This window comes from Eurosta solidaginis, chromosome 2 (assembly GCF_040869045.1).
Source record: "Eurosta solidaginis isolate ZX-2024a chromosome 2, ASM4086904v1, whole genome shotgun sequence".
NCBI classification, from domain to species: domain Eukaryota; kingdom Metazoa; phylum Arthropoda; class Insecta; order Diptera; family Tephritidae; genus Eurosta; species Eurosta solidaginis.
Genome location: NC_090320.1, coordinates 116,673,887 through 116,681,449, shown reverse-complemented (window position 1 = coordinate 116,681,449; position 7,563 = coordinate 116,673,887). Strand labels below are relative to the sequence as shown.

The following is a 7,563-nucleotide window of genomic DNA, read 5'->3' as shown; positions in this document are numbered from 1 at the left end:
ACATGTATCTTTCCTAATTTGTTTACATTTTCCCTACTTAATCCGTCTTTTCCATGTCGGGCAAGCGTGCTTGTTCATTTTGCTTTGCTTCTGCAGCGGAGGGTTGTCGCATATTTACACTAAAGCAGATGCGATTAAAATGTTCACACATTTCATTCACAACATTTGAACCATAATACCATGTCAGTAAGTACATTCCAGTTGAACCCCACCTGCTCAAATCGTAACCCCATGGTAAATACAATACACCGGTATTATATTTTCCCAATGTGAAACATAAAAATTAAAAAACACCACCCAGCACACATAATACATGCGCATGGGTGCCACTGAGTATACAGGACTACGACCAAATATGCTATACAAGCATGCTGGTATTAATACGGCTGTATATGAGTCCAAGCCATGATCGAAGAGTTCGCCTAATGGCCCAGCTAGGCCTATACGACGCGCTCGTTTGCCATCAATTCCATCCAATGTATAAGCTAAGAATATCTTTATTGCGCAACAAAGCACAACCCACACATACGCAACGTAGCCACCAACCGACTATCCAAAACCAATCAAACACAAGGGATGGAGGAAGTTATTATTTTTCACTTAGCAAAATCAAACCATTTCTTCACTTTGTCCTATTTGATTTCATGGAATCATACACAAGTTTCGGTTTTGTTGTATTTGCATTCAGCTGAAGTAGATTTATTCACAACTTAATTCACATTATTAATTAGAAAAAAAATGCGTACGTAACACACCCCACCACAAATTGTTCAACTATTCAGATTTCGTACATACACTAAATAAGCTTTAGCACAAATAAATTTGTTCTGCTGTACTTCGAATAACTTAAGCGTTTCGCGTCTTTTACGAGCTGTCCGCCGGCCGCAGCGGGGTCAATGGACAACAATCGCCAATAGATAAAACCACGATCACGTAAATCAGGATTATCTGAATCTTGCGTAGCTAAAGAAAGTACATGTTGCACGAGCTCTTGCGCGCCAGATGGGCGTTTTAAGAATAATTTAACCGCAGCGGTCAACAATTGCAATCGCACTTGAGTGTTTTTATCTTGGAAGCCTTCCAAAAAGCTATCGAGTAATTCATCAGCATTATCAATACGCCCAGCCTATTCCCCCATAATCCAAACCATGGAGGCACGTGCCTCAGGCTCATCGAGTGTCTCAAGATTCTCACAAAGTGTGCTAATAATGCTTTCAAATTTATTCGGGTACTGGCGGAAAATGTCTTTAATTACAACAATTGCCTCTTGAACAACATAATTTACTTTGGTTTGAATCAAATCGAGAAGTGTAGAAACGCAGCGTTCGGCTGATGGTTCAACCTTCATAGCACAACGCCCAATGGCGCGTACAGCCTTGCGCACAAAATCTACATCCACCTCAGTGGCATATTCTTTAATTCACTAAAAACTTGTGCAATGTCGGTTTGATTGGCAAAACGTATCATAATGTCACGCTTTTCTAATTTTACATTAATTGGATAATTATACTTAACAAAGAACGCTTTTATCTCATGCTTAAGAATGTCTGGGCGCTTTTGCACAATTGAATTTATGTTACGCAGTGCCACATATTGAACCTCGGGCTCTGGGGAGGGTAGTGTCACGAATGGTGGCGCCAACTTCTTAGTGAGTGTGGCACCGAAATCGCTATCACTTGAAAGCATTTCTAATAATTTCTAATAATTTCTAATTTCATAAGCACTTTACCAGCGCTCAAAACAACTGCTGCATTAGCGTGCGCTAAACGTGGTGTCAAAAAAAAAATCTAATCAATTGAGCTTCGCGCTATCTTCAGGACTATAATTAGCCAATGAATCAAGAATGAATACTTGTCCCTATTCGGTGCATTCGTTAAGCGCAGTAAGCAATTGGTTAATAGTAACTGCGTTCAATTCAACAAGTGGTTGACCCGACTGACTGGCTTCGGTGGTTTCACCCAGTGCAGCAACAGCATTGGCCACCACCATGGGATTCGAATCGGAGAGTGAATCTTTTGATTAATCTTAAAGTTCTTGATCTTCGACCATTGATGATAAGATGTCATAAGGCTTAGCAACACACACCGCGGCTGTTTTACGTACCTAGGTATCCTCATCCTTCAAGCACCTTCGTGGTGGCTCGCGTAAATATTCGGTTGTCTTACTGATGCGTATACATCCCATCGTACGTACAGCCAAAGCACGTAGAAGGGGATTGGAGTCTTCGCAGTCCTACACAGGCGTATTAGCTGCCGGAATTGCCGTCTCTGATTGCGATGTATCGCAATTCATTAAACATCAATAAACCATTTTTTTTTGGGCTCCAGGTTGTCCGTTTGCATACAATTGACCACATCAGGAAATCGCGTAAAATTTCGCTTCCCAGCGTTACCATGGAATGAAAACCTGAAAATAAAAATATAAAATTAGTCAATAAAAAGTAAGTTTACGCAGTTTATCATCTTTACTCACCGCGTGTTTTATACGAATGAAATTTTTTTTTCATTCAGGAAATGAAAAAAAAAAAAATTGTAACAAATGTCAAATGTCTACACTTTTCTTTGACAGTCAATGCACGGCAACACCGACATTAGGCCTCATGCGCAATCATCGCGCACACTACACGTCACGTACTACAGGCCGCACTACACGTCATGCACTACACGCCGCACTACACGTCACGCACTGTAGGCAGCACGACATATCGAGCACAACACGCCACACATGTCGCGTATTACATATCTGCACCAATCATTCATTTGGTCGAGATTTAAAATACTTAATTCCACGAATCCCAACATTATACACGTCAAAAATAATGCTGAATGGTGGAAGTGCAACTCTGTAATACCTTTTCAGCCAGGTTTCGAACCGTTCCGTGTGGTGGCAGGCCACTTGTCGTGAAAACAAAGTTCACCACAAACCAAAAAATAAATCTTTAGGCCTACTTCGGCGACATCTACCGACATAAAATAAATTATAAAATCCCTACAAAAATTTGATCACAAAACCTAATCACGCCCATGCAAGTGTGACTAGGAATATAACCTATGACCGTAAAATGACTAGTCAAATGACGTGGAGTGACGAGAGCGTTTTTGCAGGATTGTACTAGAGGCGCTAAAGCACCAGCCACATCGCATGGATGCGTGCTAAATCCGTTTTTTCTTCGTTTTTTTTTTTTTGCGCGCATAAGTATTTACTTATGGCCTTTAATTTTTTATTTCAATAAAATGTTTTTTTCTCTTGCGAAAATATATGAGAGATAATATTTTTTTTGGCTTACGCCACCCAAACAACATTCCGCTAACCTCAATTTGGGCATGATCAATGATACCAATATCCTTTCAGATCATGACCCGCTACCAAACGTTACTGGCCAAGTCAGAGAGAGGCGCAAAGCGTTTCGACGTTGCTTGCCAGCTCTGCGGCAGGGATCATAGCCTTAGGATCTGTGCCGAATACCGTAAAAAATCCCCAGAAGACAGGTTGCGGGCAGTACTTCTGCATAAGTACTGTCCAAACTGTCTGTCGCCCTTTCACCGCGTGGACAAATGTAACAGCAAGTATAGCTGCAAGAGGTGCCAAGAGAAGCACCACACCACGCTTCATTTAGATGAGCGTCGACCGGTAAGCGACGAGACGACCACAAACGGCGAGGACAACACGTCCGTCGATGCATTGTCGATCAACCTCTCGGGGCCGGCTAAATCCTGGGCTCAGCAGGTAGAGGAAGAGGAAATGGAAGAAGAGAGAGCGAAAATGGAGGAAGAGCGAGCAAAAACGGAGACAAGACCGTCAACGGTAAATCATGGGATGCGCAGTTTCCGGCCGCTGTTACAGCACGAAAGAAGCGCGGCGAAAGCAAACAAACCTCGAAACCAACAAAATAATTGGCGGCACCGTGAGGTCGGACCCCATCGAAACTCAGTTAAATCGTCCAAACTCGCAAGGCAGCAACGGCGAAAAAATCGACGCCATACTCTCTTGAAGCCCAAAATACAATGAAGCTAACGCGCGACACGCCGGAAGGCTTCCGGACAGTGCGGCTGCTCCAGGCTACACCATCGCCCATCATGCGGCCTTTCGTGCCCATTGCGCCGACGGCCATCATACGAATCGAATCGCGTGGGCATTTACACCTGGTTCGGGCCATTATTGATCCCTGCGCCACCAGCACGATCGTCGATGCGGAGCTGGTACGCGACTTACAATTGGAGCGCCAAGGGCATGGACAGTGCACCCTCATACTGCGCGGCAAATTCGGAGCGTCGACGCGCATAACAACACAAGCAGCCGTCGTCGAAAGCCATTTTCGTTTGAGTCCACCGTCCAATGTGGACCCCAAGATTGCCGCGCCCTTTGAGTTCATGCGGCTGGCGGATCCGCAATTCTACCGCTCATCACCGATACGGCTTACACTCGGCGCTGACATTTACGCCGAAATGATGGTGAGCGGTACACCGGCATCGACAGCTGGCGGTCTCCTAACCCAACCGACGGTGTTCGGGTTGGTGGTCTCGGGAGCCTGCCAAAAATAAATATCCGACCTTCACGCCTTACACATGCGCCATATTATATATATATTTAAGTAAATATGCACGAAATTTAAAACCACGTACGTATATCTAATAACTTCTTTTCTTTTCCACAGGAGAGCGAAACGTGAGGTCAACCATCTGGCGTGCAGTGCTTGCAGTCCGCATCTGCACTGCCTTCTTCCATTACACCGCCTTACTGGACGTGCGATCGCGTGGCATCCCTTTTTTTTAATGTTTTCTTTGTTGCTTACGGCAAGGGGGCCGGTATGTTTAGGCCACAGGCCTAAATATATCTCCCCTCCCTCGTAACATAATGTTCTTCTTTCCTTCGTTTACTACCACCCGCATATGCTTGTGATCACTAATACACACAGGCATGTGTGAGTGGTAGTACGCATGTATCTTAGATTTTTACCGCTGTGAGCCCGCGGTATAGCAACTTTGTTGCCGGGAAACCCAACGAAGGAGCTGTATCTCGGGTTCATCGGCTCATGTTGCAAAGAGGCTCGTCCTCTTTTAATCCAGCAGCCAGCAAAGGAGCACGTAATCGCCCGTTCACGTAAGTTCAACTTTTCAAAATTATTATCACATATATATCATTTTCCACAACATTTGTTAAAACTTTTCTGAACACTTGTTGTATTTATATAAATAAAAGCACTTTGTGAATTCTTTTTATTAATACGAAATCTTTTTGGTGTTTTTATTTTCTTCCCCCTTTTTCGCCTTAACTATTATTTAACAAATACGTGGGTGCGCGCCGTTGCCACCACGCATTTGTTCAGTGGGTTGTATAACAGCACCAAATCTCCTTCCTGAAAACCTTCTGAATTAATTGCTTTATCGTATCTCGCTTTCATCTTGTCACTCATAATCTTTGCTCGCTGCCTTACCAGATCGTGTATCTCTCTCAGCTCTTCTTCCAAGACACCAGTGGATTTCTTCACATTCCTCTCCGCATCGGCATCTAACCCATACTTCAAATCAGCTGGCAGTCGAAGGTCATTGCCAAAAATTACCTTTGCGGGAGTTTGGCCCGTTGTGTCATGTACTGCCGATCGGTAGGCCATCAAGAATAATGATATGTGTGTATCCCAGTCCTTATGGTACTTGTCTACTACTTTCCTTAAATGCTCCTCCAATGTTCTATTGAAACGCTCCACCATACCATCGGACTGAGGATGCAATGCAGTTGTCCGTGTTTTTCGAATGCCCAACTTCTTGCACATTTCTTGGAACACAGCTGATTCAAAATTCCTGCCTTGGTCAGAATGTAACACCATTGGTACACCATAACTTGCAACTCATTCGTTTTTAACCACTTCTGCTACTGTTTCTGCTTCTTGGTTTGGGATTGGGTATAACTCTGGCCATTTACTGAAATAATCCATAACCACCAGTACGTATTTGTTTCCGCGGTTTCTAGTAGGAAATGGACCTGCGACATCCATGGTGATCCTTTCAAATGGTGCACCTGAAATATACTGCTTCATCTGTCCATGACTTCGGGTTTTGGGCCGTCTCGCTCTGTTGCATACCTCGCAGTTGGCAATCCACTCGGTGACCGACTGACGGCAACCAACCCAATAGAATCTCTGCTTAATTTTCTCGAGTGTCTTCGTGATTCCAAGATGACCTCCACTTGGACCATTGTGCAGCTCGCTGAGCACGACAGGAATCCTCTTTCTGAGAACAACTATCAGTTTCTTCTTGCATTGACCATCCTCACTCTCCCATACTCGATGCAAGCAACCGGATATCAATTCTAAACTGTTCCACTGTGCCCAATATGACTTCGCAATGGGAATCTCTGCTGACATCTCCTTTCTGCTTGGTCTTTCGTTTCGTTCGAGCCCTTGCATAACATGCGACAAATCTGTATCTTCTAGCTGACACTTTCTTAGTTGTTCCATGTCCCATTCATCCGTACACGTTATAGTCGTTAGCCGGACATCTATAATGTCTTCCTTAGCATCGGCCTTTGAACAGTGCTTGCATTCCAAACTACATGGTATTCGTGACATTGCATCGGCATTTCCATGGGTACTACCTTTTCGATGCTCAATGGAAAAGTCATAGCTTTGTAGTCGCTTGTGTATCATTATGCGTCATACCCATCTATGTAATACACTTGCGGCATTACGCATCATGAACCTCCATGCCAAATATATTTTAATAGCAATCATATTACAATATTATACAACATAAATTATTGAACTAACCCAGACGGTTAACTAACATCAATGGAATGCCGAATATGAAACCCGTGTCGGTTCACAGCTAATAAATTTTGCTTATTATTTACATACAACCAATTATGGGAACTAACCGAATTCCCGCATTGATCTGCATAGGTTGCGAGACAGGCATACAAACTTATATATATGCATAGCATTCACCAGACGTTGTGAGACAGGCATACAAACTTACATGTATGCCTAACATTATCCAAAGTACTTGCATTGATATGCTGACGTTGCTAACAATGTATACAAACCTACATGTATGGAGTCATGCATACAATTCTACATTTGTACAAAGACTGTATTCAAACTTTCATATATGCCTACCCCATTACCAATGTACATATTTTTAGTTTATTAGTATTAAGATTATTATGAATGTATAGGTTAAGTAAATTACTATAAAAGATAAAGCAATTATTTAATAAAGAAGATTCATGTTTTGACTACGAACGTCTTAGCTTCTTTCATTTCTAAAATTAAGCACTTTTTATGGCGATCCTGCCAGTCTAGGTCGAAAATTAGCACAACTGCTAAAAGATCTAGTTGGTCAGAAGAGCCTGTTTAATAAATTTGAAATAAATTTGAAATAATAAACAAAGCAGGATAAGCCTGTAATTTAAACACTTTTCATGGCGATCCTGCCAGCCTGATCTCAAATTAGCTGAAAATTTGCTCATTAAGCAAAATTCGCTAAGATCTTGCTGGACAGATATCCTGCCAAGTTTTAATTTTTGCCGAAATTAAAATTAACTAGATCTCACCAGATCCTGCTAAAG

General features: G+C 42.7%; 1 pseudogene; it reads right to left on the bottom strand.

Annotated features, from left to right (window-relative positions):
• Positions 1 to 796: 796 nt before the first annotated feature.
• Positions 797 to 3,921, bottom strand: LOC137241617 (AP-1 complex subunit beta-1 pseudogene; annotated as a pseudogene).
• Between the last annotated feature and the right edge of the window lie 3,642 nt (positions 3,922 to 7,563).